Raw genomic sequence first — 26,902 nt, forward strand, 5'->3', positions numbered from 1 at the left:
GTGAGCAAGCGAGGGAGAGGAGGGAACGCACCGGTGAGGGTGGTGGGAGAGGCACCGGATCCCCGCAAGCTCCCGGACCAGCGCGTTCTCCCCCCTACACCCCCTACCCCCCCCCCCCCGCAACTCGTCCCCTCCACACCGCGCGCGCCCGCTCCCGCCCCCCCCCCCCGCGCGCCCTCGCTCGCACTCTGGTTCCTCGCGGCGCGCTCCAGTAGCGCGGGCGGCAGCGCATCCTCCCCGCGTCCCCCCCCCCCCCCCACCCATGGTGGCTCCAGGCAGCGGGCGGCGCTCTCCATTGTTCTGCGGCCACGGAGGGCGTGGGCAGTGGGAAGTGTCCGCGCCCCGGCCGTCCGCGGCTTACCGCTTGCGGTCCCGCCGAAGGATGGGCGCCGGGCCTCGGGGTGCCTAGCTTGCCCGGCTGGTGCGCGCAGGGTCTCCGTGCTCCCGCTCGCCCGCGCTCCGCGCCCCTAGCATCCTCGGTTACTATGGATATCTAGCGCCTCCACCGCCCCCTCCTCGCGCTTGGAGACACCGCTGGGGCGGCAGCTCCACCGGCGCCCAGGTGACCAGCTCGGTGGCGGCAGCAGGGGTGGCAAGAGCGAGCCGCGGTCACTAGGGCTGGCTGACACAGCCCTGGGGATGAGGTGGTAGTGGACCGGAGGGGGCGAAGGCGGGTCCTACTTCACCCGAGGCCACTCCAGTGTTTCCTCCCACTGACCAAGCTGCTTTGTGTTTGCACCGCAGAAGCCGCCCGCCCGCAGTGTAAAACTCAACTTGTGTGGATCCTGACCATCCTGTGTGACTTGGGTTCACAGGCCTAACCGTGGCTCAGTAGACTAAAGGATCTTAGTTAAGATTTGTAGGGCTCAAATTATATCTCCCCACCCCCTGCTCCGTTTCCACCAGTAATAGTTGGTAACTACTACTAACATTTATAAAAATTTTCACTTTGGCCAAGGCTTCTTTAAAAAACTATACCAATTAAAGAAAGTACTGTGAGTGATGTTAAACAAAATTTTGCCATTTTGAAAATCCCAGTATGTTTCCCTTAACATAAATATACCAAAATCATTTGTCTTAGCCTTCACAATGCCATAATGGTTCCATGTACAGCACATCCGCTGACCCACACATCTTGGTTCTCACGTTCTTCAACGGTTGCATCTGCAAACGTTAAGTTGCCCATTTAGGCTCCTGCAGGAGCCACAAAGTCTCACAGAGAACAGCTAAGGTCTGATGGCAAAATAAACAGCACCTCAGGGTCTGTGTAAAGATTGTAACGAAATCTTTAAGGAAATGGCTAACATGATAAATCCCTAACAGTACTTGTCCAGGGCGAAACACTTTTTTTATTGCTTTAAAGCCAAGGCAAGCAAATATTCTGGTCGACAGCAAAACCTCAAAGACTGAAACAGAAATGTAATGCTTGTCTTGTCAGGGGTAAAGTTTAGTGAGCACCTACAGTTTCCCAGGGATCTGCGCATCCTCCTTTCATCCCCACAATCCCAGTGACTGTGACTAACTTTTGTCATTGTGCTTGCTTTGCAGATGAAAAAGAAAAAGTCTCAAAAGGGCGGTGTAACCAGTTCTTTCAGCAACAAGAAACACTGTTTCTTGTTGTCTATTGCTATGTCACGGCCTGCTTCTATTGGATTCACATAGTCCCCAGGGCTGCCAGGCTTGTGAACTAGGGGACATTTAATCATAAGAATTTCAGACTTTCATTCCCGTTTACATGGGGCAAGAAAGTTCCCAAAACCCACAGCGCTGGGGAGTGAAGACAGGTCCTTATTATACACACTGTATGGTGGAGCTACATTGACATCCCAAAGCTTCTGTTTCTACATCTTATACAGGTAAAGAAAGAATCAGACTGCATGGTACCTGTACTATAATGAATGGTACCTGAATTTTGGGAGGAGAGGAGGGGAGAGGCAGGGCATGTTTTAGATAGCTTCTTTTGAGATTAGCAAATTTTCAGTGGCTTTTAAGGTAGGTCATTCCCTTCAGTTCTTCATTCTGGAGCTCAGATACCTGTGTGCTGAGGTAAATGTATCTTCTTGGTTTTGCAGACACAAAAATGACTGAGGAATACTATTTGCCAGAGTATTGCTCTCTTGTGGATATTATTTTCAGGTACCCAATATAGGGCAATCTAGAGATACCATCTGCTAGGAATGAACTGCAGGCGATTTAGGAGGGACCTGAACTATTGTTTTTTCCCCCTGAGTTGAGTGCTCTGCACTCTGGAAACATTTGAGACCTCTAGGTCATTTTATGACTGCGCCACCTCTAGAGAATGAATGGAAACTTAATTCCCTGTCAGCCTTTGTGCCAGCAGGGAGGAAAAAACTCTGAAAGGCAGCCAGATGGGAAAGTGCTGTCCACAGTAGCCATTTACCATGTCTATTCAGTAGGACTAGCAAATTCACATCCTGAATACTAGATGTCTGTGAATTAACTTCAGCATGATACTAATGGAATCTGGTAAGAACCCCCAGGTATGCACATTAAAATATAAAGGTATGTGGGGTGTGTGTGTGGGGGGGGGGAGTGGTGGCTGGAGATGGCTCAGCAGGTGACAGTACTTGCTGTCTTTGCAGAGGACCGAGATTCAGTTCCCAGCACTCACATGGTGCCTCACAGCTGCCATTTTCTAGCCTTTGGCCTCTCCAGGCACCAGGCTTTCATGTGGTGCACATATGTAAATGCACAGGGCAAAGCACTCATACACATAAAATGAAAAAAAATCAACATAATACCCCACTACTTGAGGCAAATATTAAAAAATTCACAGAAGAAAAGACATTTTGGATTTGGTTTTTTTTTGTTTGTTTGTTTGTTTTTTTCCCCAAGACAGGGTTTCTCTGTGTAGCCCTGGCTGTCCTGGAACTCACTCTGTAGACTAACCTAGCCTTGAACTCAGAAATCTGCCTGCCTCTGCCTCCCAGAGTGCTTGGATTACAGGAGTGCGCCACTACTGCCCAGCAAGAGGAGACATTTTACTCTAAACTCAAATAGATCCTGTTGTGGATGGTGCTGTTCTTGTGAACCAATCCCCTAATGAATAAGGGAGCCAATCACTGGGCAAGTAGGCGGGACTTCCGGGTTTGACAGAGGAAGAGAGGAAGCAGGAGAGTTTGTTCCTTTTGGAACTGGGACAGCACAGGGGTAAGATGTAGCTGCTAGAGTTTCCCGGTATCATGGCGAATCCACAAGATTTGCCACCGGAGTAATCAGATTTTAATAAGGCTTACAAGATTAGGTTTCAGTTGTTGTGTCCAGAGATTGAGTTACCACTGTTTCTGAACTAAGTTTTTGTTGCGTTTTCCTTCATGTGCAACTGTTTGGGTTCAAGAGAGAAAAGTACAGCAGCAAAGCGTGGATTTGGGGATTTGAAGCACAGGGTTGGTGTGGTAATGACCCACCAGTGGGAACCTAGCGAGTTGGGTGGAACTCCAGGCCAGTGAATCTCCATGAGGTTAAAAACAGGTCGGCCATTGACCGCTAGTGCATGGCCAGCCCAGGCCACTGGGGCAGAGAGAGGCACAAGAGGAACACTGTGCCGATTCTATTTTTTTAATATTTCTAGTCACAAGATCCTACTCATTGAAATGCTACACATTTTTATATTCCAGAAAAGCTTAAAGATATGAGTCCTAGGTTCCAAAGTCCAGAGAGGCTAAGTCTCTTGGCTAAGGACTGTCCTTACGGGAGGCAGCACAGAACCACGGATCCTGGCCGCTTGTCCCCGACAGTTACCGTGCTATTCTGGCACTCCGGAAAGCTCAGTGTCAGAATTCCCTCTGTCATCTTTTCCCTGCTAACAAGTCATTCAACTTATCGTTTGTATCATTTGAAATCTGGAGATTATAGAGCCTCGTGTCTCTCGCTTTTAAGTCATAGAGTGTTCCTTGCAAAATGATACAATTTAGGAAGGGGGAAAAAACCCTTATGATACTAAAACTCAGCCTGTGAGTATCCTCAGAGAAGTACGAGGCAGTTGCTTCAATACAGGTCATCAGCATCACCTTCTCAACACAAGCTGATTATTTAAGAACAGTCATTTTCTATCAGACAGACATTAGAGATGTTAACTTCCTAAATTCTTTCTTTGTGTTAAAAAGGTACCCAGTGGTCCAAATAGATGATTCCAGAGATAGTGATAACTTTCCCTAGAAATGTGTAAAGCTTTGATCTGAAGTGCCTTTGTAGACATTTAGAGGAACAATGTCTAATACCTTATGTGTTTGGTGGTAGCATACTGCACAGTTTGGCTCCAAAATGTAGAATTGTATGTGTGAATTCAAGTTATGGGTAGTCCATCTAAGTGCTCTGTGATCTTATGTACTCTACCTAACTTTTCTGAGCCTCGCCATTCCAATTTGTAAGATGAATGTGACAATAATGGAAGTTACCTCACAGAGCAGTAGCTATGAGGAAAGGAAAGTAATTATGTGTAATGGTCTTTTTGGTGTGGTAACTTGGCTGGATGAAAATTCCCGGTTATTTAAACACTAGCATAGACATTGCAGAGGTGTTTCATGGATGTAATTAAAGTCCATTGACTTTAAGGAGACCGCCTTAGATTATCTGACTCAATTGGAACTCTAAAGGCAGAACTGGAGATACCCCAAAGAAGAAATGAAACTACTGGAACCTGTTCACTAGAGTTCAGCACCCTTCCTGACTGCCCTTTTCTAGACTTCAGACTTGCCTGGTGAGCCCCATTCATATAAGTGGATCGTTTGCAATGTGTATCTTAGAATAAGTATCCCACTGGACTCTTCTGATTGGGCTCTAATTTAGACACCACAAATGGTTAAAAAAAAAAAGTAATGTAAGTGTCTACAAAACTTTGCGCCAATGAGGTTTATCTGAGGTGAGATTATTGCTAATTGAAAGTGTCTACAATAAAAGAGGAAAAGAAGAAATGGAAAAATTAGCTAAATTAATCTTTTTAAAAAATTTACTAAGCATCTCTCCCAGTACTGAGATTTTTGTTATTTTTAAAGATATTGGGGGATCTAGAGAGATAGCTCACTGGTTAAGAGCACTGGCTGCTTTTGCAGACGACCTAGGTTCAATTCCCAGCACCCACACTGTGGCTCACAGCCATCTGTAATTCTAGCACAGGGGATCAGATGCCCATTTTTACCTCTGCAGGTACTGCATGCATGCAGTTGGTGCATAGACCTACATGCTGGCAAAACACCAATAAACAAACCAACCCTTTAATAAGAGCTTTAGATGGACGACATAGAGGTATTTCCCTCTTCGTGTCAGAGACAGGCCAATCAGAAATGGATTTAAGGTTTTAGTAAAATATCCAGAACATGGAAAAAGTGCCAGTAGGGTTGTGCCAGTAGAGGTACCATCTGGAGCTGTGTGGGGGAATTGTGTAAGTGCAATGTGAGCTTCCTGGGGGAGGAAAGTAATGAACAGAGAGGCAGGCACTCCTTCCCAACACACCCTGTCAGTTTACTGCCTGAAAAGGGAGGACTGATTTTCATGAATCAAGTGTAGAATTCTGGGAGATAACACAGACTCATGCAGGATTTAATCTTCAGCCGCCTAGTATTATATACCCAGGAGAATGGCTTTGAGGTCTTATAGGAAGATATACTTGCCTAAAGGTATTGCAGTACAAATATTTCTTATCTCAATGTTAGCCTGTCCTTGTACTTTACATATTTGCATCTTAGATTCTTGTCATCTGTTTTGAGCATTTCTAAGTAAGGGGAAACCGCTTCCAGAATATCACTGAAAAACGCAATGCACAAACGCATGTATATATTCAGAACCGCATCTGTCCTTTAGAATTATAATGCAAAGTTTGCAAAAACAAAAAAACAAAAACAAAAAAACAATAACAAAAAAAGCAAGCCTGGATATGCATCAGATAAATGAACTGACATCATCCAGGTAGCCTCTGGAAGAGGATTAAAAATCGAGGATGACAAGAGAAAGATTGTAACTTTCAGCTTTGCAGCAAAACCAGAGCTAGTCTTACAAATGTATGTCTTTAATATTGTGTGTTCATGCGTGTGCATTTGTGTGTGTGAAACACAGACAATTGTTCCAGGATTCTCTTTGGTGATTTTTCTCAAAGACAGTGAGAGCTCAGAAGAGAGATATAAATCTATTATCAGCTGATTCTCGTAGTTGGAAAGCCTAGGAGTGGATTATCCTCAACCACAGTTGCTTGTTCAATGAAGTCAGGAACAAATATTTGAGGTCAGTACTCTGGACAGCGACCAGGCTGACCAGCTTTCGCAGAGCGATAAAAATCTCAGTAGATTAGAAACATTGTGGGAAATCCCACCCACATTTTTTTTTTCCCCTCAATAACGTGGATAGATTTTCAGGAGACAGATATTCCAGAACTACACCACTGCAGAGATAAGCATACGATCAATATGGATTTAGAATCTTTGCACTGTGTAGTTTTGTCTTCCGGTTTGGAGAAAGCAGGGCTTGGGGTTTTGTTATGTTTTGACCGAGGTCATGGGATATAAATAAGCGAAGAAGAAGGAAGCTTAAAGGGAAAGGGGTGGGGCGTAGATGGGGAAGGGGTGGGGCGTGGAGATTGCGCAACAGAATGGAGGCGTTCAGGAGAGTCAGGCGTTGGGGAAGGCACTGGTGCTCAACAGTGGTCCTTAGTGACGTGGGCCTACGGTAGAAGCATCAATGTGCTTCCTTAAATGCAAGATTTGTTTATGTGTAATGAGACAAGTAAGGCACAGACTCCTGCATGCGTAGATGTTGTCTTTATTGCCCTATTATGTTCTCTCACTGTGGGGGAAAAAATATCCCTTTGTTTAGATGGCAATTTAAAAACAACTTACAGACCTGCCTATTAACTGTGGTATATTTACAGATCTCACTCACTACGAAGCTGAAGCCAGCCAGCGTGAGCAGACGGGACTTGCACACTCTTTCCTGAAGGCAAGCAGGCTTGGAATCCAGGGGGAATGAATGTAGACACCGAGGCCCATCTGCTGGAAATGTTCTGCCCCAGTCTCCTGAATTAAGATCTAGGGACTTTTTTTTTTTTTCATGTTAACTACATCCAGGGCCAGAACCACATGCAGCTCCACCGAGCCATAGCTAAGCCCTCTGCTTGCAGTGGTTGCTTACAGTCAACCCCTGGGACTTAGTTTCAGCTGCAAAACACAGGTGGTAAATACCCCCACCTTTTTAACACCTTAAACAAAGCAGCCAGCCATGTGCAATAGACACAGCTACTTCCAAGGCTAGCAGTGAGACCAAACTTCAGGTAAACCCTTTCACCAAGTGGCCACACACCCCAATTAACTAAGGATATATATTCCTAGTTAAATGGGTCAGACTGTATGGTCTGCTTTGCGGTAGGTAGGGGAAAACAGTTTAAGGCATACCAGAGACTCATTCAAGGAATTCCTACGCATGGCACATGATATAAAATAAAAATCCCTCAGTCTCTGCACTGCATTCCAGTCCAGCTTGACTGTACCCCCCCACATCCCCCCCATGAACCCTGAACAATGACTTAACCTTGATGCATTCCTGGTCCCTGCATCTATAAAATAAGAGTGACTACTCTTTAAGGATGTTGCTTGAGAATGAAATGTGTGGGGGCTGGAGAGATGGCTCAGTGGTTAAGAGTTCTGACTGCTCTTCCGAAGGTCCCGAGTTCAAATCCCAGCAACCACATGGTGGCTCACAACCATCCGTAAAGAGATCTGATGACCTCTTCTGGTGTGTTTGAAGACAGCTACAGTGTACTTAGACACTGTAAGTGCAACAATAAATAAATCTTTAGGCCGGAGCGAGCACGGGTCAACCAGAGTGAGCAGAAGTCCTGAATCCAAATTGATGGCTCACAACCATCAGTACAGCCACAGTGTACTCATATACATAGAATAAATAAATCCAAAAATAAAAGAATGAAATGTGTACACGTCTGTGACACTCTGCACCATACCTACAGCTCAGCAGTTACCCATTCAGAGAATGAATTCATCCTGGCATTAATTCCTGAGCCTTCTCAAACTCACTCTACTATATCACCAGAACTAAACAGCCAAGCTCACCCAGCAGCTTCTCCCGTGCTCATCAGCCGAGCAAACGAGAAGAACCACCCACACCCTGGAAACCCTTTGCACTACAGACAAATAAAATCTCAGGTTCCCCACCCCCATCAATAGGATTTGGCGGGGGATAAAACAGCTACAATATTTGTTATTATATGCAGCATTATAATTTGCAGTGTATTTTAAGTATGTAGAAATATGTTAGAAGAACAAAGGGAAGAAGTTTTGATCAAGGAATCAATCACTGGTCCACTGTGAGGTCAGAGGGTTCCACTGTTTATCTACAGTGGACCATTTGGGGAGGGTCAGGACAGATTCTCTTGATGTGATTGAGACAGAGAAGCCCTTCTTCCACTGGATTTCCTGAGTTGATAGACCTGGCCCTGGCAGGGTATGGTTGAGGTCAATGTCATGGGGAGCGAGTGCAGAATTCAGAAAGAAAAAAAAAAAAACAACAGAGAATAAAAGACTAGGTGTGATTGTGCATGCCCGTGATTCTAGAACCGGGGAAACTGAGGAAGGAGAGCCACAAATTCCAAGTTAACAAACAGACAAGCAAACAAACAAAAAAGAGGTGGGATGGGGAGACAGTTCATCCAGTAAAGTGCTTGGCCAAGCACTGGAATTCCGATCTCTAGAACCAATGTAAACATCTGTGTGTGATGTGACCCCAGTACTACTGCAGAGGCAGAGAGGTAGAGTCCTTGGTGGGACCGTTGGCCTGTTGGTCTAGCTGAAATCAATGAGCTCCAGGCACATCAAGAAACCATCTCTCAAAAATATAATGCAGAGAGTGACAGATGAAGGCACGCACCATTGACTTGGTGTCTCTGTGTGTGTGTTCTACCCCCACCCAGTATGAACAGGAAGACCAAGGGAATTCCAGTCATAGTGTCCAAGGCTCAGGATAGGCTGATGCTTAAAACCTCCAGGCTTCCATTTCTTCCATAAGCTTATATGTCTCTCACCTTGCTTGGGCCATTCTGACTACGGTTTCTTGCATTGCAAGTGTCCTGACTGACTCAGAAGAAAATACTGGAATATAATTATGACGATCTTTTCTGGTTGGCAGTGAGGCTTCTTGGTTTTTAATAAGATATACAATCAAAGCTTGGATCCTTCTAGCAACAGGGAGCCCACTGCCGGTGAAGACATCTATTGGGGTGTTTGGTCGTTCACCACAACAGATTTGTGTGCTAGGTGAATATTTCTTTTCTGAAGTTACCACTTATTCCATCCACCAGATCCATCCACCAGATTCTATGTCCTGTGTTATAATAACAAGTACAAAATTATCTCATTTATCCTCAAAACCACCTTAACATAAAAATACGAATTTGGAAGACATTGCAAAAATCTTTCCTCAACCCTGTACCAACTTTATGCCTGGATAGACCTCTCTACAACACGACCCTCAACAACCCCTGGCAATTCCAGCCCACGGGTGCAGTAGGAAGAGCCCTCCTCTTTCTCAGGAGTTCCAGAAGAATCTCTGTTCTCATCCTCCCTGAGTGAGCTACTGTGCGTGAGTAATGGGGCCCTCTCACCTGCCAGTGGATCACAGATCCACTCCACGGTCAGCTTCTGAGGGACTATCAGGGGCTGACCCAAGAGCTATGGAGGCTGAATTCCTGTAAATGGACGTGTATATGAGTGACAGATGAGGAGGTGGCTGGCAGGAGCAGAAGGACGCATTCAAATGAACCCTCGATGTGAGGCATGCGGAGTTGAGCACGGAAAGGTGAATGCTCTGGTTAGCATAGTAAATTGAAAGGTAGGTCAATGATTCCAAGGGTACTTAATAACTCTCTACATGTCACTAAGAATTGAACTGAATCTCCATTTTCCATATGAGGCAACCATCAAGAACAGAATTGGATGCGCAACGGAACATATATTTTAAAAGGACAGCTTTTGCCAACACCTCTGGTCACAGGGCAAGTCAGAATACCATGCTGATGTCCAGCGCCACAGCTGACTTCGCTCTTTGCATCTCCTTCCTGTATCCCAAGAAGCAGAGGAGAGAGCAGAAAACTCAGCCTGAGAATGCAGTCCAGTTCTTCCACACCACAGGTCCAGGAACCACAGAAAAGTGTGCACTGGTGGAAGATGTTTCTGATGTGGGAAAGAAGTACTGGAGGATGGAATGCGTTTCTTCTGCACCTCTTATATACTAGGACCTTCACACGCCTTGCTTCCATAATCCTACAGAGCCAGTGCTAGTATTTCACTGCCGCTTCTTTCCAGATGAAGAGTTCTGTTCCTACATAATCAGCAGCTATGGTGGTTCCTCCTTATCTATTGGGGTAGATTCCATCTCGGAGTACATTCCAAGCCCCAGTGGATGCCTGGAATCAAAGCTCACACCAGCCCCATATGAACCGTTTGCTCTCCTCCATATGTAAATTACTAATTGAGCACAGCAAGAGATTAACAACAATAACAGTAAAATATGCAGCAATGAAAGTTATTTAAAACTTACTGATTGCTTATTTATGGAATTTTCCACTTAATATATCTGGAGCGCAGCTGACTGATGGGGGGGGGGACTGAAACCACGAGGGAGGGATTGCTGTGTTGAGAGATTTTTTTTTCCAATGCACAATATACAAGTGTGCATCCATTCTTTGAAATAATCTAGAAGTTGGGGTCATAATTGTGCTCCTGTTACACAGATGAAGAAATTGGGTGCTAAGAATGCCACCGGCTCAAGGACACACCAGGTAAGCAGAATCAGAGGAGAGAGCTAAAACCCTCCAGTTCCAAGTGTCATGCATTTTCCCATAACTACTTGCTGGGGCAAACTGTTAAAAAGCTGGTCTTTGCCCAAGCAAGGACAGTATTAGCTTGGCAGTAAGACAGTCCTCCCCTGATCCATTCCCCAGTCTGGTGCTTGGTAATGGCTGCTTTCTCCTTCATTGCCTGAGAGCACAAGGACTCCAAAGGAAAAGAAAAATAGGTCTGTATCCCCGGAGTTTCTGACTGTAGCTGGAGGGGGTGATCCTTAAGGGAGACCAGCCCCTTCCTGTGGAACAGCAGAGTGTGATCTGCCACTGGGGCATGAGAATCTATTTAATCTCCTAGGTCCATGCATAGTCAGGTCTCTGGGTAAAATGAGCCTCAGGCCCTTTAGGACAATAATGGCTTTCTGAGCAGAAGTAACAAGGAAAGCCCATTAACTCTTTCAGGCCATTAGGCTATCATTTAGTAAATTACCGCTTCCCTCTAAATGGTTCCTAGTGGGTGTGAAGGGCGAGGATGTCCCATTTTGCTTATTCCATTTCTTAGCTGTGTCCTCCAATTATGATAGAGCTCTCGACGCTGTTCAATAACTACTTTATTCTGAGTCATTGAGCACCGACATATGAAAAACACCCGCTCTATTGAAATGCGTGCAGTCAGACCTTGATGGAAGGTGCAAGGGGCTGGGGGCTTCTTCTGAGAAGTGGTCAGGGTGCTTTAGCAGTCTGGCATAATGGATATGTATGATAAAGAACCTTCTCCAGCTGGGGTGGGTGGAGAGGAGCAGATGTAGCGGCCAGAAGCCCAGAGGCAGGAGTTCCTTCCTCCCTTTTAGAAGGGAAGAGGAGGTTTTGGTCTGAGAAGTCAGCATCTCCCCCATGCGTCTTTCATGGGCGATGCATTTGACGGGCAGGGTGTTCCCCGAAGACTGGCTTCACCCTGTCACTCGCAGCAGCGTATGGCCACTGTCAATGCCCTGAACTGAGAACAATTCTCCTCCCTGGCGGGGAGATAAAAGCGCTGGCACTCTCCTTTGCACTTGTAAATCTGGGGCTACTAAGTAAAAGCCCTATAAACTTGCTAGGGTCCAGCATTGTTACATAACGACGGTGATAGCAATAATACTTTGCTTTTATGCAGCATTAAAAAAAATTGGAAGCATTTGCAGACTGGTTATTTTCGAATTTGCTTTACCCGCCCTCCCAACTTCATTGGAATATAATTGGCAAATAAAACTTGTCAAGGTGTACATCGTGAAATGATTGCCGTACACAAACACACCCCTCATTCTGTACATTTTACTTCCCTCTTTCTTCCTCTGTATAGACTGAGACTACTTACAACACACTGAATTTCAAGTATGTCATACATTATTATTTTTAATGAGTTACTATGCTGTGTATTAATTAGGTCTCCACATCTAGTCATCATTGTATGTGTGTGTGGAGGGGGGGAACGCATGTGTGCAGGTGCACATGCCTATGTATATGCATGCAAAGGCCAGAGAAGGAAGCCAGGGATCCTGTATCCTGTTCGACCGTAGTTTTTGACACAAGGTGTCTCCATGACCCAGAAGCTCCTGGTACAGATGAGTCACCTTCAAGCTCCTGACATACAGTCTGGGGATTTGAACTCAGGTCTTCTTGATTTACAGCAAGTACTCTTACCCACTTCCCGTTTCCCTGCTCCCTTATTTATCCTATACCGTTGAGCTTGTTCCCATAGGCCAACATCTCACTTGTATATTCATGGTTGTGTGGCCGTGCTCCACGGTTATTTCAGAGGGCCTATAATGGCTGGTCTTAATCATCGGTGTTAGGGGTTTGAGAATTACCTAGAAGACACATTTCTGTGAGAGTGTTTCAGGAGATTAAGTGTGAGGATGGCAGGGAGGCCTGCTCTCAAGGAGGTCTGAGGAGAAATCAGGGTGCACCTGCCTGCTATAGCGTCTCCTCCCTGAGTTGTCTGTTCCTGCTGCCGCCGTCCTGGGCTGCAATTAAGATTCCCGCTTCTCTGGCCTTCCCATGTAGATGCGGTACCAGCAGTTCTTTAAGGAACTTTCACCTCTTCAGCCCTGGCTTGGGACCACTGAAGCATTCCCAATGGGATCTGTCCTTTCAGTGAGCAGACAGTAATTACTGGACTCGTTAAACCTAATCATGTAAGTCAATCAAATAAGTACCCTTTTATATTATGAACACATTCAGTCTGTTCCTATAGAGAACCCTGCCTAATACAGGGATTAGGTAATTGTTTGGATTAATGCCCTGGAGTCAGGGTCCATTTATTCTGAGCCATTTTGACTTTGAGTTGGTGTTTTGTAAGTGAAGTCTGCTGGGACTTGGGGCCACCTATGGGTGCTTGCGGTCTCAAGGCCTGTGTGGTCTTGGGGGATGAGGTTCTGCTCCATTCACGGCCTCTTCTCTCTACGAGTTGATATTAACAGGCGTTGGGAAGGGATTGAGCCTGCATTTAGTCCCTTCCCGCCTCTTCCCCTGGTGCTGGAACATATCCTTTACCTGGAGGGATTCCCCACCTTGTGGCTTCTTTGGGTAAGCAGGGAAGTGTCTGTCTTTGCTCATAATTTCAGCATCTTGGTTTGCTCACTAGGCAGCTCAGTACAGACCTCTCAGCCATTCCACACCTAAGAGTCATGCAGACCCAGTGTAGAGACTGCAATCCTCACGGGTAGTTATCTACTGTAGGTCAGAGAGACAGGGGTATGGGAAGGAGAAACTAGCTCTCCTGGCCCTGGCCAAAGTTTTCATTGGATCTTGCAAGCTATATATCTGGTGCTACAGTTGACATATGTTGTCTGTATGAAACAGATAGGATGTTGCTGGTATTGTGTTTCTTTCTGTTACTATCACTTCTAGAGGAAGCTGTCATTGCCTTATATGTCACTTGTACTGGGACCAGCAGCTCACACTCTGTTGTCTAATATAATCCCTATAACAACTATTCAAGCTCAGAATACCCAAGATACAATTCACAGACCACATGAAGCTCAAGAACAAGGAAGACCAAAGGGTGGATAGTTTGGTCCTTCTTAGAAGGGGCAGCAAAATACCCATGGGAGGAAATACAGAGACAAAGTGTGGAGCAGAGACTGAAGGAAAGGCCATCCAGAGACTGCCCCACCTGGGGATCCATCCCATATACAGTTATCAAATCCAGACACTATCGTGGATGCCAATAAGCGCTTGCTGACAGGGGTATGATATAGCTGTCTCCTGAGAGGCTCTGCCAGTGCCTGACAAATACAGAAGTGGATGCTCATAGCCATCCATTAGACTGAGCACAGGGTATCCAATGGAGGAGCTAGAAAAAGGACCCAAGAAGCTAAAGGGGTTTGCAGTACCATAGGAAGAACAACAAAATGAACCAACCAGTACCCCCAGAGCTCCCAGAGACTAAACTATCAACCAAAGTGTACACATGGAGGGACCCATGGCTCCAGCCACATATGTAGCAGAGGATGGTCTTTTCAGATATCAATGAGAGGAGAAGCCCTTGGTCCTGTGAAGGCTCAAAGCCCCAGTGTAGGGGAATGCCTGGTCGGAGAAGTAGGAATGAGTGAGATAGTGAGTAGGAGGAGAAGGGGATGGGATGGGATAGGGGATAACATTTGAAATGTAAATAAAGAAAATATCCAATTTTTTTTAAAAAAGAAGAGATCTGGGGTTTTAGCTCAGCATTGAAAGGCTAGATTAACATGGGTGAAGCCAAAACAAAACAAAAAACAAACAATAAACAAACAAAAAACCCAAAACCAATCTCCCCTCCCCAAAAGAAACCCCCAAACCCAACTATTCAAGGCGGGGCTTATATGGTAAGATGGCGCGCCTTAACTGCTTTGCATATTTGTTTCCTCAGATCTCATAAAGACAGAGTGAGAGTGAGTGGGAGGGAGAAGGCATCTTGCTTGCCTCTATCAGTAGCAGTCCAGTCCTGTATTTGTTTGGAAGAAATAGCTTAATGCACGTCTGAAGCGGGGAGTGAGGTTCTGGGATGACACAGAGGGTTGCTTCTCTTGTGCCCACCTCACATACGGGTTTGTTCTGAGACGAAGGACACATCGGGGAGGGCAAGGTCTTTGTGGGGGGAAGAGATAGTAATGGCGACGTGGGGTGTTTTGTGAATGGAACTATTCAGTGGAGCTTTAAAGGGATTGTGTGCAGAGAGTTTATATTGAACAATCCCACCTGGACACCTTCACGAAACCTTCAGGGAAGGCAAAGAAGCTGGCTGCTTGTGTGTGTGTGTGTGTGTGTGTGTGTGTGTGTGTGTGATCAGATTACCACGGGGGAAGGAGGTGGTGTCTCGGAGAGAGGCTGAGATGCGCATCCGTGTTGGCACAAATGTCGACAGACAGAATGTGCTGGAAGATGAGTGTGGAGCTGAGGCCGAGTGGTGACCTCGCGCCTGGACCATTTCCTCCCAGTGATCCCTTCTGCGTTTAGGATGGGGGTCCTAACAGCGACTCAACATCTACTTCATTTACATTCTTTCACAAGCCCCTCCATCAGACGCCTAAATGTCAATGTGGATCAATATGGGGGATGCATGTTAATGGAAAGAAAATTGCACGGTTTTGTGAAATCATTTCAATGACCCCTGGGACGCAGGGATCAGTCTCTCCCACTTACTGATGAGCTTTGGGAAGCTTAAAGAGCCTAAGACACTTGGCTGGTATCTACTAAAATTGCTAAACAATTACACAAAACTCTGTTCAATAGAGACTGCTTCCCTACTCAATTAGACCCCTTCAGCATACTTGTTTTTGGACTTTTGTCATTACCCATATATGTGTGATTTAAAATGCCACTAAAATAAGACAGGGGACAGAGAGAGACCGTAAGCCTTCCTCCAGAAGGAAGAGGAATGAAGGAAGAATCAAAACTGAAGCGAAGATACACAGAACAACTAAGCCACACCTTAGAAGACTGTAGAATCACATGAGTATTTGTTGCTGGACTGTAATGGCACCTGCAATGGAAAGCGTGCCAGGTAGTTGCAACCCACGGTACAAGAAAAAGCTGCCTCCAGTGCGTCTGAAAGCAAGGTTCTTCCTTGAGCCAAGTCAGGTTCAAAGGAGCACATGACTAATTGGCTGCTGCTACCCTTTAAGCAAGTGCCAGCTCTCTCTGTTCAGGTTGATACATCTCCAAACCTCAGGGAGCCTCGAATCAGCTGCCAGCAGCCAATAGACTTTCGAGCATTCATAACCAGACCAGGTACTGATCCATCAAACTAATTAGCAGCCTGTGGGCTACAGTTAGCTGGAAAGGTGGAGGTTTTTCTTAACTCTTTTCCTGACAGACTCTGTGCATTCTGAACAATGTTCTGTCAGTGGGCCCACAAAGAAGAAAGCATGTAGAATTCAAAAGGAGGGAGGCTAAAAGGAAATACATGCTTTCTTTCGGGGAGACAGACGGGTAAAAGAAATAAGCTGTGATTCACAAAAAAAAAAAAAGACACACGTGTGCACACATAACATTATATATTTATCCTCTTTACTTAGCATACTGTCATTACTATAGAACGGCTAGTCGGCAACTGTTCATTTTCATTGATAACAATATGGTGATATTGAAAACAAATAATAAACAAGGAGAAAATGGGACAGAGTTACAAAGGAGGAAGGGATGTAGCTTGTTAGCATTTAAAATGTGTCTGGTCATCTGGCTCCCCAAAGAGCAGAGACAATAGAATCAGCTTCTATTGCAAACTAAGAGGACATGTAGAGAGTTCAGAAAGTGGAAGACCGTCTGACCTAGGGAGAAGAGGGATACGATACCTAGGAGAAGAGTCACTGCAAATCACCCGGACCCTGCAAATCTACTCAGTGTGTAGATCAGCAGAGAATACAGCCTGCTTTAGCAAATTTGTAGGAGTGTGCTAAATTGCACACTGAGAATTAGTTTTGTTGTCGTGAGAAAACGGTAAGACAGAATCAACAGTCAAAAGCTAACACGGCTCCCAGATATCGTCACTGATACAAGGGAAAAGATTCCACAGCCAATTTGTTCAATATTTATGACTTTAGTGAGGTTTTGTTTATCATACATCCAATAATCTCCAAGGGAACAGTCCCAGCCCGTGATCTAGAGACATGAGATAATGAAGTATCGCAGTCCTTGAGGTAGCCAAACAGGAACATCTGAGGAAATGGACGGCAGGATGCTGGCAGAGGCCTTCAGACAGCATTAACATTTACAGAGAGGTCTGCATGGGCTCTGAGTCAACATATGGAGAACCGAGGAAGGGATTCAATGGAAGCAGGGTTTCAGTGGCACCCCTAACACCGCCATCTGGAGATAAATTCTGTGATAGATGAAAAAAAAACCCTGTGATAGCTTACTGATGTACTTTCTATTAATGACAAGATACCAGTCAAAGTGTTCCTGAACTACTCATTATCTAACTGTTTGCTGCTTGATGCTGGGGTTAAAAAATGTATTTATGCTTTGATGGGGAACAGATGTCATTGTATTTGTAGAATTAAAGAACAAAGGTGATAAAACTAAGATGCTTCCAGCATCTTCAAGGACCTACAGAAAGTATTATATAGTTGGGGGAGGTTAGCGTCTACTGGTGGCAGTGTCAATTCTACCACAGAGAAATTAATCGACATGTTGAGATTACCGTCACAAATCTTTCCCCAAATATTTACTAAGTAAAATCTTATTGAGTGTTTCCTTAGGGAGAAAAGGGTTAGGAGTTGGATTACTTTTGCTGTAAGAAATTAATGCACTACCTTGGCTCTAATCAATTTAGAAACTGTGATCTTTTAAATAGACTGTGGCAGGTGATTCAGGGTCAATATACTGCTGGATTCATGCCAAATGATAATTCCAAATAATATGTCCTGTGCAATGCTGCCATGGCACAATTCTGTTCTCTGGTTACAATGTATCCTGGCTGTCTGGCTCTATCAAAGGCTCTCTCTCCACTTCTCCTCACCTCTGCAAACAGTCTGTCTGTGGTTTAGTCTGAACTAACCCTGTAAGTGCTTCCAAAGTAACTCATTTATGGTTAGCAAGGGGAGGACTCACCACATGCACAATCCTGCTCTGATTGCTAGCCCCAGAACGCTTTCTCTGCACACCTCGCCTATGGGACACTCTCTGCCTTTAACCAGTCCTCTGCTTGGAACCCTGATCTTCCTGTCACCCTTTTCCTGGAAGTGTTTCTTGACAACTCAATCAAACACTGCAGCTCTTGGTGCCCGGTAAATGCTCTGTTAGTTACATTTGCCTCGTGCTGGAGCCCTGTGAGGGGAAGGGCTGTTGTGGTCTCCATTTTAGAAATAGAGACGTTTAAAGATGGGGTGGTGAGGAACTGCTTTACTCTTTCCCGGCTCTCTAACTTCAACCAATCCTATATATAGAGGGGTCTCCACCTTCATCATTGACTTATTCCTCTTAGATACTATTATGAATTCTTTATGCTCAGCCCAGGGAGTGGCTGTATTAGGAGGTGTGGCCTTGTTGGAGTAGGTGTGTCACTATGGGTGTGGGCTTTAAGACCCTCATCCAAGCTGCCTGGAAGCCAGTAACCTGCTAGCAGCTTTCAGATGAAGATGTAGAATGCTCAGCTCCTCCTGCGCCATGCCTGCCTGGATGCTGCCATGTTCCCACCTTGATGATAATGGACTGAACCTCTAAACCTGTAAGCCAGCCCTAATTAAATGTTGTCCTTATAAGAGTTGCCTTGGTCATGGTGTCTGTTCATAGCAGTAAAACCCTATCTAAGATACTTATCTCACTCTGCAGTGGCAAGATGGTCAGTCCTCTTGTTGAATCTAGTTCCTCATTTGACCCAAGACCCTCAGGGCTCACGACCATACTCTGTAGGGCCTCACTGGTGACAGTGAAGTAGACATGGGTCCCTATTCCAATAAAATCAGAGTGCTTAGAAAGAGAAAGATGCACGTGTGGAGGGACAGGAAGAGACACAGGATGAAGGCGATCATGCACAGGCCGAGGAGAGATACTCAGGGCGCCAGTACTGCTGACACCTTGGTTTTAGACTTCTACCTTCTGCCACTATGAGGATACATTTTGCTTGTCGGTGCCAATTTGTTTTGACAGCCCTGGCAAATTAACATAGTGCTCAGAAACATTCCCAAGGAAAAAAAATGTATGGATAAGAAGTGAGGATTAATTTTCCCAGTGAACCCTGGTGAACGTGGGAAGCTTGCCAGAAATGTTCGGTGAATTAGCAGAGCCAAGCTGTAAATCTTGCTCCCCTCCCCCCCCCCACCTGGCTCTCGGTCACAGAGGGGCATGCAGCAGTGCCCAAGAGGTCTGCATGTCCAGGGAGCCCTGGAGCCTCTGCTCTTTTAACCGAGCACCCTTCACCCCCCAAATAGTCACACAACACTGACATTACTCATGCATGTTTGCTGATGTTCCCTGATCTTCCCTCAGAGGAAAGCCCTGTGTAAGACTCTCCTGTTATTCTGGAAGTAATAGAAGGTGTAGTCATAATATATAGGAAGAAAAGAGTGATTCACTGCTGAGCTACAGAGCCCTGGGGAGCAATCTAAGGTTGAAAGCAGACGATCAGCTAAGATAAGTCATGATGATGTCACAGTGGAACTGACAAATGCCTCAGTGGTCTGATCTAAAAGAGCAGCACAATTAAGTTGGCTCACTGCCGCACCTCTTCTGCACCTGGAAGGAGCTGCACCCCATCTCGACAGCCCTATTGAGAGGTGCTGGGAAGCAGCAGTCTACCAACTCTCTCCATGCAGAAAGAAGGGTTTTTCAAACTGCGACCTAGTCAGCGAACATTACAAAGACATGCTCTAGCATCTAGAAGATCCAGACACCCAGCCCAACAGGTCAAGAATAGAGCTTTCTCTTCAGAATGGAATTACAGGGCAACATGGTGCACATGAGACTAAGACTTGGCTGACACTGAAAATACTTTTAAAAATACAACAGCATTAGCCATCAAATGCCGAAACAGGATAGCAAGGCTTGTATGAGGCTGGGGAAGGGAGGATAACTCTCCTGGCTAGAGTCAGAGGTGTCTTTCACCTCCTCGACTCTTGATTTTAGTTTTTTCATTAGAGAGAGCAGCACAACATCCTTCATTCAAGTGTGACAAGATCAGTGAGTGCTTCTGGCTAGGGTTCTCAATGATAACATACATGTTTATATGCCACGATTACATAAGTACTGGCAAATGCTAAGTTATTTAGCTTGTACGACAACTAAATTTAACTATGGTTGCTACCATTTTACTAAAAAAAAAGTAAACCAACAAAACATTCTAATGGAGAGAGATGTCAAGCAGTTTTCTCAGTGTCGCACAGCTAACATGAGCCAAACTAGACTGTAAGAAGATTCAGGTGGTGTGGATTACAAGGGTTAAGTTCCCTCTCTATGATAGGACAGGTTATCACAGACAGACAGACAGACAGACAGACAGACGCACGCACGCACGCACACACGCACGCACGCACGCACGCACGCACGCCTGCTCACTCCACAGTTCTGCCTCACAGTTTTAGTTACAGGATGGAGGTAATGAGGTCATTGGTTCTCAGTGACTGAGCACTTTCAATTTCAGTTTAAGTGTCACCTGCATGAAGAGAGAAGGAAAAACTAATAGAAAAGGGTCACATCGCAAGCTCAGAAGACTTGTGTCTTATTTGCTCTCTTAATTAACACATAGTCATTGTGTGCACTTACGGAGTACAGCGTGGCATTTTAATGCCTGTATAAACGGCAGACTGGCCAAACCACGACCACTGGGACTTCCATCTCCTTATCTTCTCCTTGTGCTTTCAGTCGTCAAGGGCCTCGCTTCTGTTTCTTCAGAAAGCACACAATAGGCCGCTGTGAACTACACAGTCACCCTATGCTACGGAACACCAGAATTTATCCTTCTTATCACATTGCAGCTTTAAGGAAATTTAATATCAGCTGAGCTCATCCATGGAGAGTTGTTTATCCCAGCTAATGAATCTCATGATAACAAAGAGGCCCTCCTGCTTGGTGAATAGTTATGAGCCCATGTCTGCTGATCACTTAGTAAGGAAATACTGCGTGAATGAAGATAGAATGGGATTTGGGAGAATATGGAGGGATGGAGACAAAACCTCACATCTGTTGAATACCTACTTCAAGCCAGACCTACTACTATAAGAGTCTGGGCTTTACTATTTCACTATTTCCTTTAATTCTCATAGAAACCCAGTCATTTTAACAAACACGTTCTGATCAGGTATGGTGGTGCATACCTATATAATCCTAGCGCCCAGGAAGCAGAGACAGTAGGAACTCTCAATGAGTTCCAGGCCAGCCTGGGCTCCAAAGGGAAACCTTTGTTTCAAAGACAAGCAAACGCTGTGGTGTCAGGTGCTATAAGAGATATTGGGGGTACAAAATGAAATAAATAATGGTTCCTGAAACACAAGCAAAGCAAAAGAAAGCAATAAAGAAAAGCAGAGAAGCAATCTGGGGCCCGTGTGGTAATTCGTTGTAAGAACGCACAGACAAGAACAGTACTGTAATTGCTAAGATGGTACCTGCCGAGTCTGTGACTCCTGCGTGCAGGCTATATCCTGGCCTGGGCAGCTGTGTCCTGCCCTAAACAATACCACCACTACTCCCTCATGGAGAGTCCCAGAGTCCCTTCACAGAGCTGGTTGTGATTTTGCTACATGAGTGAGTCTTCCTCATAGGAGTTTACATTTAAGAAGAGGGAAAAAAAATTGGGCAGTTGGTTATGGGGATAGAAACCTAGAAGGTGATTAAAAGAGATAGATGAACTGGGTGGAGGGATGACTGGACCATGTACAAGGAGACAGGACAAGTCAGTAGGAGCTGTGAGCAGACAAGCTATAGGCATAGAAGACAGTGAAGAATGCCGGAGGAATGCTAAGGAAGACGAGTGTGTGAACTGAGGGGTACTCCACATACCACAGTGTTCTTTAACACATCTCCCTGAAGGTAGATCATTCTAGTTTTCCTCTGTATTGAAATGAATACCACGATGAATATCCTCATACGCCAACATTTGTGGCTTTTTAATTAGTGTCTCAATGAATCCTTTGGATATAGGGTGTTGTCCCCTTAAAGTTTCCTGAGGAAGATATGCATTTCCATCTTAGCACTCACTGGCTGGTTTTCCAGAGGTCCTGAGTTCAATTCTCAGCAACCACATGGTGGTATCACAATGATCTGGATTAGGATCTGGTGCCCTCTTCTGGTGTGTCTGAAGGCAGCGACTGTGTACTCATGTACAAAATAAATAAATCTTAGGAAAAAAAGATAAAAATAGAAGCTATTACCTTGTTTGTGTGTTTTTTATATGTCGTGGGACAGCTGCACTTGTTCTGTGAATAGAGACCATCTTTTGTCCAGCCAGCTTCTGGGTTCTTTCTATGTTTCTCATTGATTTATCACAACTATTACATAACAAGAGCAATGCACACTGGCTTATTTTACAAATATTTCTTCAAAAATACATTTGCCTTTGGATTTTTATTTGAGGCTAGAAGTTATATTTTTCTAATATATCAATGATTTTTCTCCTTTGTGATTTAATTTCAGAGTATTTTCTCCATCCTAGGAAACAAATCCTGTTCTTCATAGATCAGAAAAAAATTTAAAAAAAATTTGGTTACCTGCCCCCAATTTGTTTTAGTAATTTAAAATAGATTTTACATTCAACTCTCCTATTCACTCAGAATGTATTATGATATATTTCGATCTTTAGGAAGGAAGATTTTGTACAAAATAAAAACTATGTTTATGTGATTCTCTTTCAGAAATATCTAATCTATGTTCAAGCTTGTTCCCTGCAGAAACAGCCACTAGTGACTTCCAATAACCACTACAGAGAGTTAGCTAGGCACACACAGATCCATTTGCGCACATAAGGAGGGAACATGAACACTCATGGGTGGGGATGTTTTCACTTGTGTGCTTTGTACAGAACATGCTCTCACTAAATGGAAATTATCATTGCTGAATAATTCAATCTACTTAAACTCTTATGCAGAATCAGAACCCCCCAATCCCTAGCTGGATCTGGCCAGCTTATAATGGGACTACTTAAACATACTGTGCCTCCCCGACCCCAACACCCACTTCCCAATTGCCTGTCTTTCAAAACTGAGTAGACTTCTTTAAAAAGAGAACATTTTGTCATCGGGAGAATTTTCTTTTCTGTTCTCCTTGATACTCATTGAAAAGCCAGGGAAATGTCAACCTTGTGTTTTTGTATGGTCTCCTTCAAAGTGTATTGGTTGAGTGAATGCTGTGTAGCTGGTGAATTAATTGTTTAAGGCTGGTGTAATTGGGAATGTAGATCATGCAACAAGTACCAGAGGAGCCTAAAAGGCAGGGACACACCACACTCTAAAAAGAGACTACACTCTTGTCTGCCATTTTAGTAACTACAGGGATTGGGGAAAGTCAGTAACCCAGTTACCAGAAACTGGTGACATATTTACTTGTGAGGGATCCCAGACCACGCACCAAGATCATCCTTTAAGCAGAAACATCTGAACATTTCTGGAAGCTAGAATCCCTGGATGAAAGAAAGTATGTTGGAAAGTTTGGGGTAGAAAACAGTTCCATGACTGACTATCTATCTATCTATCTATCTATCTATCTATCTATCTATCTACCCATCCATTTGTGTGTGTATGTGTGTGTGTGTGTGTGTGTGTGCATGTGCATGTGTCTGAAGAAATATTCTTCTTTTCCTAACAAGAAATTCATTATATCCTAGTCAAGTCCAACTGATGACTTTGTTTTAATCTGAGTATTGATGTAAATATACCTATGTATAAAGAATCTCATATGCTGAATCACTGGGGTTAGGGCTTGAAAATATAAGTAAGTTCAGGCAAGGACTCAAATGAATCCTGAACATAGCTACTCAGTAATTAATTACTGAATCAATTGCTCTGATGTGGCGGAGGCATCTTGTGGACACACTGTTTTTAGCCTAGTTCTTACTAGAACCATAACAGTGGGAAGCCTTCCTGGGTCTGTGTACTGGTTTGAATAAAATGGCCCCCATAGGTGCATAGTGAGTGGTACTATTACGAGGTGTGACCTTTTTTGGAGTAGGTGTGGCCTTGGAGGAAGCCTGTACTAGTGAATGAGCTTTGAGATTTTAGAAACTCAAGTCAAGCCCAATGGTTCACTCTCTCTTCCTGCTGTCTGCAGATCCAGAGGTAGAACTCTACTCCTTCTCTAGAGCCATGTCTGCCTGTATGCTGCCATGTCCCTGCCACAATGATAATGGGCTAAACCTCAGAACCGTAAGCCAGCCCCAATTAAATGTTTTTTCCTTTATAAGAGTTGCCATGGTCATGTTGTCTCTTCATAGCAATGGAAATCCTAACTAAGACAGTCTGCGTCTTCAAGTGTGAAAAGGAGATAGGCTGTTATGGTACAAAGTCACCCATCAACTCAACAAGTGACTGTTCTCCTAGGGTCAGCTACATGTGTAGTGCCTGGCATGTGCTGCCTTTCCTGTGCCCAAACATGTGTATAGCATTAAAATACTCAGGAATAATAAAATACCATTAACTTAATCATTACTAACAAATAAATAATGGGAGAGTTTTGCTTAATAGCTCCCATAACAGGGTCTAGTTCTATGTTTATGATAGAGCTATCAGATTTGATATGCTTTGGAGCTTTTTCAGATTTGGGATCATATCTAGTTTGTTGTAAAGAGATGGCGGTTGGCCCATTGTTAAACTTCAATACTTAATGACTCTTCAAACTTAAAAGATGTTTACAAGTACCTCAAGACATGTAACATAATTATAATAGAGTATATCCAATGGGTCAATCCAGTTTCCCTCTAGTATACATGCAGCTGTAACTGTAATCTGTTTATGTCACTTATGTTTACTCTTTGGAATATGTGATCCAATTTAAAACCAACGAAAAACTACGAATCAATACTTTAAGAAGATTTGTATTATTTCTGTTCACTAAATTTGATGTTTTATTCACTAGACCACTTTCCCTGCAATATTGCAAGAAAATGAAATATTTTGGTTCTCCATGACAGGCTGGAGAAATACAGAGAGAAAACATCTTTAGATGCCTCTCCAAACTGCTTTTCAGGCATTTGCCTTTCCCAAGAGCAGGGAATCATGATCTGTGTGGAAGGTGCTTCTTGAAACAATTTCTAAGGTGGTTGGTTAAAACAAACAAACAAACAAACAAACAAAACATTGTTAGCTTTCACAGAAGAGTATTCGCTTCTAAAGAAACCCCAGGCAAATCTTTATACTTCTGGTTCTGGATGGAAGCTCTGGAAATCCCTTCTCCGTTCTGCAGAATGACAGTGCTCTCTGGAAGGCAGTCGGGAAGCGTCTGTGTTTAGAGCTTGCCCTGGAGAGGAAGCAAAGGCTTTTTGCTCTGCAGGCCTGTATAGGCCAGCACAGTGGGAAGCAGGAAGGACAGGAAGTGTCTTTCAAAGAAGAGAAAGGGAACCACATTGGTACATAAGTCCTATGATTCACCTGTAGTGCTCAGCAGCGATTATTTTTTTCTTTTTGTTTGTTTCTTTTCTTTTCTTTTTTTTTCTTCTCTTCTCTTCTCTTCTCTTCTCTTCTCTTCTCTTCTCTTCTCTTCTCTTCTCTTCTCTTTTCTTTTCAACAGACCACATGGGTAAGATTTATTGGGGAGGCAGGTATACACATGGCTACTTCAGAGCAGGATGGGAAGGGGGCTGGCTTTATATAGGGCACACATGCCCAGGGAGGATACGAGACCAGTGTTCACAGTGGAAATCTGTCACATTTGATGGCTGGTCATGTTGTGGCCACTCTTACTGACTCACTGGAAGTGGGCTAAAGGAGCACCTGATTCTGGAATGTGGGTGGGTCTTGGTTTACCAACATCAGGATAGGGAAGCTCCATGCACACAGGCAGGGGCAGGAAGCCATTCAAACACCTGTGTTCCATAGAGCAACGATTCCAAGGACCACATACAGATTTCTTTTCCAGCAGGGAGGAAGGAGTTAGTCTGAGAAACTGCAGAGAGCATTCAGCCTTTGCCACTCATTGACCATACAGGCTGCGCTGTGAGGTCCCTGCCTTCACTTCTGTAGTTACCTGTCACTGCCTTTGTGTCCTGTCTCCAGATCTGCTCACCTTTCTGTCTCTTTTAAGGAACTCACCAAGGATGGGGCTATGCCTTTTTCATTTTCATATCTCCCTGGGCTTCATCCAGTAGCTTGCTAGCATCATCAATGTCTTTCCTGTTTGAATAGCCATTAGCATATGTGGAACAATTGCTGTCTTAACAGTTCCACGTTTGCACACAATTCAGTCTTCACACAACCCAGGGCGGTCTGAGCAGCCTCTCTTTTTGCAGATAAGAACACTGGCACAGAGAGGGGGAGCAGCTCACCCAGGCCACCCAGGAGCAGCCTAAGGTTCAAATCCAAGAAGCATCTCTTCTTTCTATAGTATAGGACGTCATATGATGCTTTTGGAAGGGTCCCCTTGTGCCAGGCACTGTTCTGAGTACTTTAGGTAGTTGCTTATTAGAGAAAGTACTTTTTCTCGTAGAGTTTATGTGACAGGACACTCACCAAACACATGCAATGAAAGTGCTTATTTGATGCATGGATGGAAAGGTTGTAGTTCTACTTTTACTTTTTTTTTCTTGTATTTCTATTATATTGTGTTTCTATTTTCACTTTTACATTTTCAGGTAAAGCAACAGAGTCTTGGGGAATCAAGGAATTCTCCCAAAGTGACATAGCTCGCCTGTAGCAGGGGTGGGGCCTGGCTCAAATTCAATCCTATCATCTTTGAGTCATTTCTTTTGGCTCAGTGTATCTCAACTACTCAAAACAACGCCCATTAGCGGGAGGGTTCTGTCCTCAGAAGATCCTCAGAGATACAGATTTCAGGGCATCTGCTTCACCTCTAGCCAGGCATTTGAACACACTTGTTTTTCTTATGAGTTTAATGCTCTGTGGTCTATAAGTTTTAATATTATGTGATAACGGGGCTCAAGTGCTACATGGTTCAGTAAAAGTTATAGGATGTATCGTCGTTAGCGATGTAGCATCTTAC

At 44.4% G+C, this 26,902-nt stretch overlaps 1 protein-coding gene across 18 annotated transcripts in view; it reads right to left on the bottom strand.

Moving 5' to 3' along the window:
* Positions 1-26,902, bottom strand: part of Anks1b (ankyrin repeat and sterile alpha motif domain containing 1B) — a 1,102,934-nt gene that overhangs the window by 147,282 nt on the left and 928,750 nt on the right. The gene's annotated exons all lie outside the window — the stretch shown is intronic.

This window comes from Apodemus sylvaticus, chromosome 20, assembly GCF_947179515.1.
Source record: "Apodemus sylvaticus chromosome 20, mApoSyl1.1, whole genome shotgun sequence".
Lineage (NCBI taxonomy): Eukaryota > Metazoa > Chordata > Mammalia > Rodentia > Muridae > Apodemus > Apodemus sylvaticus.